Genomic DNA, 11,170 nt, shown 5'->3' on the forward strand with positions numbered 1-11,170 from the left:
TTATATAATGAATCTTCTACATTACTACCACAAAAGTACCTCACAAAGAGGATCCTAGGCCTTAAACACATATCCTCCATGGACAGACTTAAAAAACTCTGGCTATTCTCTGTCTCATATAGTCTACTAAGAGGTGATCTCTGCTTGACTTACAAGACCATGTCTGACCCAGATCTGTTAAAAAAGCTACATGTAAAGAAATCTAAATCCCTCAGCACCACATGCCCCAGAAACCTCAACCTCATTACAACAATCAACAGAACATGCTGGAGGGACACGTTCATAACCCAGAGACTGCCCATGCTCTGGAATAGACTTCCCTTACATGTCAAGCAGAGCACCTCACTGGCCTTCTTCAAGAGAAATCTTGATGAGTGGATGGGAAATAGAAGGTTCACCCCGGGGATCACTGCAGTGACTCTACTTGATAGCGGCACTGGGAACTAATGTCGGGCAGCATGATGCCAGGGCACTTCTACGGGCTTGACTTGTAAAGGCTCCAGGGCCATTAGCCTAGTACACACCTATGAACCTATGGAAACTAGTAAAAGCATGCATGGTGGGTCCTTTAGTTCTATGATTTACTTATTTATTTATTACAGTTTGATGACTGGGATAGTCCACTGGGCCTGGAAGAGCCTGTTTTCAGTCGAGGGCCAGGGTGAAAAGCTCCACAGGATATAGACAATTTTACAATAGTTATACAAAAGTAATATACAATTTGTTAAAAAAAAGTCACAATACTTATAATCCTAGTTAATGATTTACAAAAGTGAGATTCATGTAGTCTAAACATATTAAAAGGACAGGCGTTTCAGATGAAAAAAAAACATGTAAGTAAAACATTTATGTACAGATAAAAAAAACAAGCTTTTTTTTTGGAAGTTAGAAATATGATGAGAGGACAGAGAGAAGAAGGTGAGGTGGAAGAGGTAAAAAGTGATATATAGTGGAGAAAGGGAGTGGGTTGGGGGAAGTTTATGAGGTATAGGGTAGGAGAGGAAGTGTACCTTTGTTGAAGGTTGCGCGTCAGAGCTGGCAACTCGGCACATAAAAATCTACTGCCAATCATTAACGGACCGGAGTTCAGCTGTGGCGACCCCTAACCGGGAAAAGCCGAAAGACACAACAGGGTAGGAGAGGAAGTAGAGGCAAAGGGTAACAGAGCACAGTGATAGAAGGTTGAGGTATATAGTGTATGGGAGATGGTGTTAAAGATGATGTTAAATTTGGTAAACACATTCCTTTAGACAATACGTAGGTTCTAATTTTGGAAAAAAAAACTGCACAAACCCTATATTAATTTCTTACAGGTTGTTGTTTTTAAAAGTTTTGCAAATCACTATGTGACCATTTATATATCTTTATTTTTATGCTGAACTGACAGCCCTTATCTTTTTCTTCACTTGCCAATAAGCCACTGTGTGCATTGCCTGACCAGTGAAACATCATATTTCCTGTTGTCTGTGTGACCTGTTCCTATGGATACAATACTCTGAATTTCTTTGGTGTGCTTCATAGAACCTGCCAGCTGTTTAGTTTGAAAAATTCCCAGGCATGTACTCTTCTGATCCTATTTATTTTTACAACTGATCACTTCTTACAAACCAAACAGTGCAATTTATGTTATGTCTGTTTTTCTGTAATGAACCCAGGTCTTTTCCTGAATCTTCATTCATCTAAAGAACATTGATCTTTGATTGTTTGGTAAATATAATTGATAGTGTTACTTATTTTATCATTTTTCACAGAGTACAACTAAAATGCTTAATCACAGATCTTAATACAGGTAAAATACTTTAAATGATCCATGTTTTTCCGGGACATAATTAGCCGAATACTATCTTAAACCTGTGAAATTATTTACCTGTAATTTTCCTCTGGGGTGCCCCTGTACTGCTCTATGAAATATGTCTTTATCTAAATGATCTGATCTGCTTATAATGACTAAACATTTTGGAAAGTGATATAATTGGTCCACTATTAAAGGGTTGCTTATTTATGCTCCCACCACTTAAGACCGAGAATAGGTTTACACTGTTATTTCTACTTTTCCAGTCAGTAACCAATGGGATAAATCAAATGAATTTCTGATTTTCTGTAGATAATTCTCAGCCAATTAACTTGAGGTTATTTCTTAGTTTTAAACAGCCTAGTTTCCACCATCAGATTATTATATTTAAGATCTAAAACAGGGATTTATATCCCTCTTTTGCAACAAAGAATGGCATTTACAAGAAAAACAAGTGTAACAATTGTATTAAAGAAGGATGGCAAATAATTATCCACAAAACATGAATTTAGGAACATTAATTGATTGTGTGACTTGAGAACCGAAGCTTCAGTGTGAAGTAAGCACAACTGCCTGGTATGTGCAATTTCCCCCCCAAAAAACTCCACTGTCTTACTTTATTAAGATAAGAAGGGTCAATAGATAGAGTGAAAATAAAAAGACACTTCACAAAGTATATTTCTTTAGCCTGCCCTGTCATGATTTCTGGGAAGAACATTAACCAATGTTGATTACAAGCCATGACATACTAGACATGTCATGGAAATAAACCTCAAGTTTTTTACAAGAATTTATTCAATTCTCCTCATATTTTAATCAATGATCTTTCTTAGTGCTAATCTGACTCCAGAAACATTGCATAAACTAAATTCTGCCTACCCTCCACTATGTTTTTACTATAATATACAAGCTGGCCACATGATATTTTGTTGTTTGCATACTTGGAATGTATTATAACTTGGTAGACAAAGCGATGCATCAGGGAGAGGACATCAGTTTGAGGATCAAGTGGATAAAAATGTGCATTTGAAATAATTTTCTACAACATTAAAGTGGTCACTGAGTGAGAAAAACTGTCCTTCCTCAAAGGTGCAGACACAAGAGAAGTGATTATTCTAAGTAAGGGGGTGGGGGCAGGAATGCATGAGGGCATGGGGTTAGCAGATGTATCAACATCCGTATTGCTGTGCAAATGTCATTTCAGATTGTATTTCTTCGTCTGAAGCAGAATTCTTGCTTGTTTTACTTGCAGTCCAATCACATGTGGAGCTTTACTTGCAGTCCAGTCACACGTGGAGCTTTACTTGCAGTCCAATCACACGTGAAATTTTACTTGCAGTCCAATCACTTGTGGAATTTTACTTGCAGTCCAACCACTCGTGGAAATTTACTTGCAGTCTAATCACACTTGGAGTTTTACTTGCAGTCTAATCACTTGTGGAGTTTTACCTGCAGCCCAACCACACATGGAGCTTTACTTGCAGTCCAACCACACGTAAAGCTTTACTTGCAGTCCAACCACGTATGGATTTCTTGTAAAGAGAGATCCTTCTGAGCTGCTCTTTATGTTGTGCCCAGCTAATAGCCCTATTAATCCATGTATTTACATTGTTAATTAAATGAAAATTATCTGAACTTTGAATATTTCTTTTTACTTTGCTGGGAATACCTTTCTGTTTTGCAGTTTCTAAGTAGCAGGCAATTTTTAATATCAAATTTTCTTAATGCAAAGAGAAGTGGGGGACATATTCTATTACCCATTTTTTTGGGTGGTAACTTCCTATCTAAAAGATTGTCAACTCAAATGATTAACTCCTTGACACAGTATACTTTATTCCTTGCATGTATCACCTCAAATTATCTATGGTATGATTCCAGTTATTATCGTTAAGTGTAATATATATAGGTTCATAGGTTCATATCAACCATGAAATGGGAAAGGCCAGCCTCTAGCCAAGTAGGATAGGTTAATTTGAGGATAAAATGGAAAGCTGGGTAGGCTTAAATGCTCTGCAAGGGCAGCTAGACTAGTACTTACTTATTAACCTATGAACCTAAATATTTACCTTGGCCTATTGTTAAGAGTTAATGCACATCATAATAATATTTGCCAAAGAATTCAGAACTATCCCACTTTATGTTTCAAGATTTTCCACTTCATTAGACAGGAACAATAACAGAGACAGTGATTGTCATTTCTAGGACATCAGACATAAATAAAGAGATTATGTTCAGTGCTGTTTGAAGCTGTTGCATGTTTCTGCTGATTTACAAGCCATTTAGGCAGATCATATTCAAGGGCATGTCTTTTTAGGATAGAACCCTTTATTAATGTAATAACAAGCAATCTGTGGCACAAATATTTGGTGCACAGTGTTATGAAAATGTGAAGATCAGTGTTTAATTTAACCACACCCCTTGATACAGAATGAATGATTCCATCCTTTGGGGCCATGTTCCAATTCCCTTTTACACTCTTTTGTCTAGCATGGTTATGTAACGGCATACTTTAGGCTTTGTTGATATTAAAATACCCTATTACTTAACTTCATTGTTGATTTGTATATGTCAACAAGAGATATAAACTCAAGAGATAAAGCATGCAGATCCGAACAAAAATCAGCTTATAAGATTTCATGATTTTACTCTGACAGTTGTGGAAGTGCCAGGAGTCACATCCTTCATATGCTTATGCATATGCATATGCTTCACCTCTTAAAATCACAGCTAATTTTGTCTCGGCACTAGATAAATAATTTACAGAAGGCAGCAGAAAACTATAGCTAAATTCACATTTATGATCACTGCAAACCATGTTTTCCTGCATTGGCAGTTTGGGATTTATCATCCTGAATATTATAATTATTTGGCAAAATTGGCAAAATTAGGAAAATCATGATAAATATATATAAGCTAATAAGCTATATATAAGCTAATAAAGCTAATAAAACAGGACAAATTCCAATACTACCAGTCTGCCCTAAACTCCTCACAACACAGCCCCAAACAATTCTGATCCTCCATAAACTCCATCCTCCACCCAGGTAAAGTCAGTACCCCTCTTCCTAACATCCCTCACTCCTCAGAAAATATTGCTACCTCATTCAACACACACTTCACCCAAACCATACTATCACTAGCTAAACAACACAACCCCCCTCCCCTCCAATCCACACCTTCAACTAGTAATCTCCCCACTGCCTTCTCTTTTTCTCCTGTACCTACCTCCCACATAAAAAAACTCTTAACTAAACTTAAACACACCAAATTAGCAGCAGACAACCTCCCAAGTGAATACCTACAAATCGCAGCTGATGCTCTGGCCTACCCAGTATCGATCTTGATTAACCGATCTCTGTCAGAAAGTTATGTTCCCACACTGTGGAAAGTATCACATATAATTCCCCTGTACAAAGGCGGACCCCCCGCAGAACTAACCAATTACCGCCCCATAGCTATTCTCTCTCCACTCTCCAAAATACTAGAGAGATGCATACACTCTCAGGTCTCAGACTACCTCCTTACTAACAACCTCCTTTCCAGTACTCAGCATGGTTTCCGACCAAACCATAGCACCACCACTACCTTACTCTCCTTTACTAACACTATCCTTCAGCATAAAAACAATGGCTATCTCTCCTCTGCTACTTTCCTAGACCTATCTAAAGCATTTTACATGGTCCCACACAAACAACTCATCTCTGTCCTCAATAACCTATCATTCTCACAATCAGTCAACAACTGGTTTCAGAGTTACCTGTCTGACCGCCAACAATCCGTTGTATGGCAGAATGACATATCTCCCCAACTACCTGTCTCCATAGGGGTTCCCCAAGGATCCATCCTTGGACCCCTACTCTTCTCTGTTTTTACCAATAATCTAGCCTCTGCCACCAAACATGGCACACTCATACAATACGCAGATGACTCAACCATCATCTGCTCAGCCCAGTCCCTACCCAAACTGCAAAAAGTCACACAGGAAGCCTTTTCCTCTGTTGAAACATGGTTATTCAATGCCCAATTAATACTCAACCCAAACAAAACTAAACTACTCATCTTCCAACCCACCAAACATACTCAAAACAACTCTCACTTTAACATCACAGCAAAAGACAACACCACTATATACCCAACTGAACACACCAAATTGCTAGGAGTGGAAATAGACAATAAACTAAAATTTGACATTCACGTATCCATGACCATAAAAAAAGTCCACAAAAAACTCGGAGCATTATACAGAAATAAGCAATTTCTCACTAAAGCAGCAAAGATTTCAATAGCAAATTCCCACCTTATCTCCACCCTACTTTATGTCTCTCCAATATATACCAACCTAAGGCAATGTGATCTAAACAAACTAGAGACCTGCTACAACAAAATTGCCAAATTTGCCACAGGGGCATCCTACCGTAGTCACCACTGTCTCTCACTTGCTGAATTGGGCTGGCTTGAACTCCCTCACCTCCTTCAGTGGTATCAACTCTCAATGGCCCACAAACTAGTAAACCATCCACTAAATGTCCCATCCCTCCAGAATCTACTCCAGCCCTATCGCACCACCAGACCACTAAGATCCAGCAACAAAAATCACTTGCAGATCACTAAAGCCAATAACTCTGCTGGTGAAGCACTATTCTCTTGCGCCATAGCCAAATTATGGAACTCACTCCCATCCACAATTACCTCCATACCATCATGCACCCACTTCAAAACTTTACTAAAAGCGCACCTAAAAACATGCTGGCTATGCCCTTGCAACTCCCACTCTAATATCATCCACCCCATCCAACCACTACCTTTCTTTCCACTCCACTAACTACCTTGATTATAGCAAGCTCAGATGCTCATAAGCAAAGTACTTATTATACAGCAGGAACTTCTCATTGTAACATTTGTTAATGTCTGTTATGTACTTCACAGATAAAGATTCTAGTTGTCTACTGATGTACTATGTTCTTCATCTGTAAATATGTTGTAAGTAATTGCTATGTTAAATTGTTAATCACTATGTAATCCAATGTAACTTCTGTCTGTTTATTTTACTGTGGAGCTTTTCTCCCCGGGCCTCCACTGAAAATGGACCTACGTCCAGTCGGACACTCCCGGTCAACAAATTTAAATAAATAAATAAATATATATATATATATATATATATATATATATATATATATATATATATATATATATATATATATATATATATACACACACACACACACACACACACACACACACACACACACACACACACACACACACACATATATTCTATATATATATATATACATATACACACATGTAGATATAAATATAGATATATATGTAGATATGTATATGCATTGTCAAGATGCATAAGTAGTTGCTGCCTTGCCCTGCTTGTTTATTTCACCTGTTATGATCATTGCATATTTGTATTTCTGAGAATATTTATCAAATTTTCACCAGATTTTGATCAGTCAGAGGTATTCCAGATTAAGGTCATTCTGTCCCTGTCTCTTTTTGACAGTATACAAATGTATTTCTGAATCTGCTGCATGGTATTAATGTTATTTACAATTAGTACCTAGTTGCTGGTGTTAAAGACACAAACTGTGCTCATGTTTGTAATGTTAACAAAAAATGAATCAGGATGATATTTTGGGCATAAAAACATGCACCTTTGGAGAACTCATCTTAATATCCCCAGATCCGTCACAGGAAACAGTACAAAAATCTGGATATTCTGAGGTTACAGCTGTAGAAGGTAGGAAGAAAGTGTATACTCTACAGGCCAAAGAAAGTAATTCATAATAAGATATGTATAGTTTTACTTGTTTGGTCTATTTATTGGAGTGGAGAATTTGTTTAGCATCCCACTGCATTCTCCAGTCATTGCCGATTAGTTACCAAAGTGCTTATCCATGATAGGAATTACTAGTGCTTAACAGGCTAATCAGTAGAAACAAAATGCATTTGAAGAGGCAGATGAGACAGATGTTCCTGCTGTATTGATTAAGATACCTAAAACTTCAGAAAGTACTATGGTAAAGCTACACAAACAGGAGACGCAATCCTTCATGTATACGTGAGAAGCAAACGGAAGATCAATAGCTTCCTTAGGTTACACCTGATACAGGCAACACCTAAAGTGTGAAAGTACTGTTAATGAGTGCATGCTTGTTTGTGTGTGAACGTTTCTCTCTGTCTACATGTATATTTGCTCATGCATTTGTCTGGTATATTTGATCACAGTGAAATTAAATTAAATTTACTTGGGTGAATATAATCATTAGGCTAACCTACGCATACATTGACATGCATATGTCGGCAATAAATGTGAACCACGGTGTCCTGCTGTGATAAAAGTGATAGTCAATATAACTTTTTCCTTAAATTCTCTCTCAGTTCAGTGAAAGGCTTAGCTTAATTTACCTTTAATTATGTAGTTTGTATATTCTCAAACATGCAGAACATGTATCTGTTGTTTGTGAAGTTTTAGTGCTTTCTTAGTTCTCATATACCCATTTAACTTTTGAGTAAGCCTTACAATTGAAGTGCATAGTTTATTGTATCATGACTTTCATCATTTTATATGTAATACAATATTAGGCAAGATTTATTTTACATGTAGTTGAATATCTGTTGTTTATAGCTACTATATATTTCACTACCTGATAAGATAATCTATGTGGGACCCTCCAGAAAAAATGACAGGAGATTTATTTATCAGAATGCATATTAATTCCTTATTTAAAATAACAAAATGTCTGAAAATGTTTACAGACAAAAACAGATTCCCTGGACAGGTACATGGAGAACACATTCAAATCACTCAGCTGCAGAGGTGTCTCTGTTTTTATGAATACAGTACAAACAACTGACAATTTGAGACACTTCATATCTGTGCTTATTTAAATTAATTGATGTACCGATCCTTTTACTGGAAAAATGAAACCTAACTGCACTTGTCTGAATTGAATGTTTTTGCTATTTTGAAAAGGAAGCTTAAGTTGCAAAATGTCCATGTGAAGCAGACACACTCATCACATAAATTATTGATTCCACCGTGAACTCACCAGTTTCCATGGTTACTGATGATTATAATGCTAGAAGGAGTCAAAAAGAGATGCTATCTTGTGAAGGAAATCTCGTTTTCTAATGTAAAGGGCTGTTAGTGCAAAAATCAAACAAATGAGGATCTGTGATAATTATTTCTAAAGCTAGAATATATTGACATGGGCAGATTTATATTAGAGACAAAAGGCACTCAGAACTTTAAGATGATAAAAGTAAAATGAAATTGAAGCATACAATCAGTGTAAAATGTAATCTTTTAACAACAAATATGGTTGCCCCAGTTATTACATTTCATCATGTTTTCTTAACTTCTGTATAATTATCACAAAGCAGATAATTTGTTTCACTAGTTCTGTTTATGATTATTTTCCAAATAGTCCTAAGCATTGTGTGAATGGTTGAAAGATTCAGATTGCAGACAAAATGCCTTTGCTCAATTGCTTAGCATAGCAATTATCTTAACACTCAAACTTCTGGCATAAGGTGGACATATAAATATGTTGCTGAAACAACAGTGTGTTGAAGCAGGCAAGCAGTCGTTTACTGGAAATACATTTTTTGGCAGAAGGCTCAATAAAAAAAGGTAAATAAATTATGGAGCAGTGTAACATTCTGGCAATGTAGGAGTCTGAGTTGGTGATATCATTAGCAAAAAAAATATGGATTACAATTTTTCAACACATGAAGCCTGGTTTACAACAAAGGTGAACAGGTAGCGTTTTCCTTAAAAACTGTGAGTGGTGATGATACATTTTTTATCAGAAATCAAATTGTGGAAGTAGTATTCCTTTAATTGCTGTAAAAATAAACATTAGTTGAAAGTCAATTATTTGAGTACATTTTAGTTTGTGGAGAAATGTTTGAATTAAAAATGTATTTCAAGTTCTGAAGCAATTCAGTCTTCTTACAAGAGGATTCATTGTTTTTACAACTTTAGATTTACAGCTTGTCCAGTATTGTGTTGCTTTTAGATGCACAAAGATGAAAGGAAGGAATGCAATTAGCAGTTATATTTTTTAAATGTACTAAGATTTATTTCAACATTGTTTTATCTCAGTTTATTCAACTGAGGGGCACAGTTTCCTTTATAATCAAGATATAGCTCACTAATCATTTCTCTTCACTACTCTGAAAAATGGTACAGGGGAATGCTAAATAGTGCATATAGGTACATTGTCATGACAGTAGTGAATGGGTACACAAGCAGAAACCATGGAACTATACTGCCACCCCGTAGACCTAGGGATTTTCAATGTGAGAGTATACATTGTGTTATTTAATGTGAGAGTATACATTGTGTTATTTAATGTGAGAGCATACATCGTGCTATTTTATGACGTGAATAGTGGTCTTACATTTCAATAACTATTTCACAGGAATTTGCTAAGGATAAGAGGAGGAGTTTTACAGATCTGAACTAGTGAAGCATTAATGTATGTTAAGTAAAGCATGCCCATTTAGCCTTAACTTTCCAGTATTCGTACGCCTTTTTGTCAGGCCTCAGTCAGTCCACGAAGGCATCTGAAGTGAAACTTTAGAAGATTATAGGTTCCTTCATGAAACCCATAATAGAATAGTGGAGTAAAGCTCAAAATACAGGTTCTTGTTCCTAAGCAAATAACTGTGGATAGGCATATTAAAGGGGAATACTACAAATGAAGGAATGCAATACTTCAGCATGCTAAAAAAAGCCAGAGCTATTGAATGAATGCAATACCTTAGCATGGTAGAGAGAGAGAAAAAAACTATTAAAGACTCATGGTGCTTTATATAGTAAGGTAACAGAAAACACTGATACAAATCTTCTGGATCATGTGATGGACAACTGAGGAAATAGTTGCAAAAGATTTAGTTATAAAGAATAAAACGTGTTACAAAATGATTTGTTGCACTAGATGCAGCCTTAGGAAACTGATACAGTCTGCATCCTTTTGATGTTACCGTCTAATGAACCAGTCAAAACAGCCTGATGTGCATCACAGTTACTGTCAAGCCCCAGTGGCCTAATGGATAAGGCATTGGCCTCCTAAGACAGGGATTGTGGGTTCGAGTCCCATCTGGGGTGATATAACCTTTGTACAAATGAACCTATGAACCTATTAATGGGTTTTGTGACAAGGTATAAAACAGGCAGACAGGTCTAGGGTTTGGCAATAATATTTTTTCGAGACTTCTGGAGACAACCCATGGATTTATGTAATTCATCGGGAAACATTTAAAACACAAAGATGAGCAATATTCAAAGAATACAACTATCATCACAAACTTAGCCATTCTGCTATATGCATATAGGCCAGGCCAATTGGTATTGTGTAG

The 11,170-nt window shown here is 36.6% G+C and overlaps 1 non-coding gene across 1 annotated transcript; it reads left to right on the top strand.

The window, feature by feature from the left end:
• The first annotated feature begins 10,846 nt into the window (after positions 1–10,846).
• On the top strand, positions 10,847–10,919 carry TRNAR-CCU. The gene has a single exon. It is a non-coding gene; the product is annotated as a tRNA-Arg (tRNA).
• The last annotated feature ends 251 nt before the right edge of the window (positions 10,920–11,170 follow it).

The sequence above is a fragment of the Protopterus annectens genome, chromosome 1.part1, assembly GCF_019279795.1.
Source record: "Protopterus annectens isolate FY-2018-M chromosome 1.part1, PAN1.0, whole genome shotgun sequence".
In the NCBI taxonomy this organism is placed as follows: Eukaryota; Metazoa; Chordata; order Ceratodontiformes; family Protopteridae; genus Protopterus; species Protopterus annectens.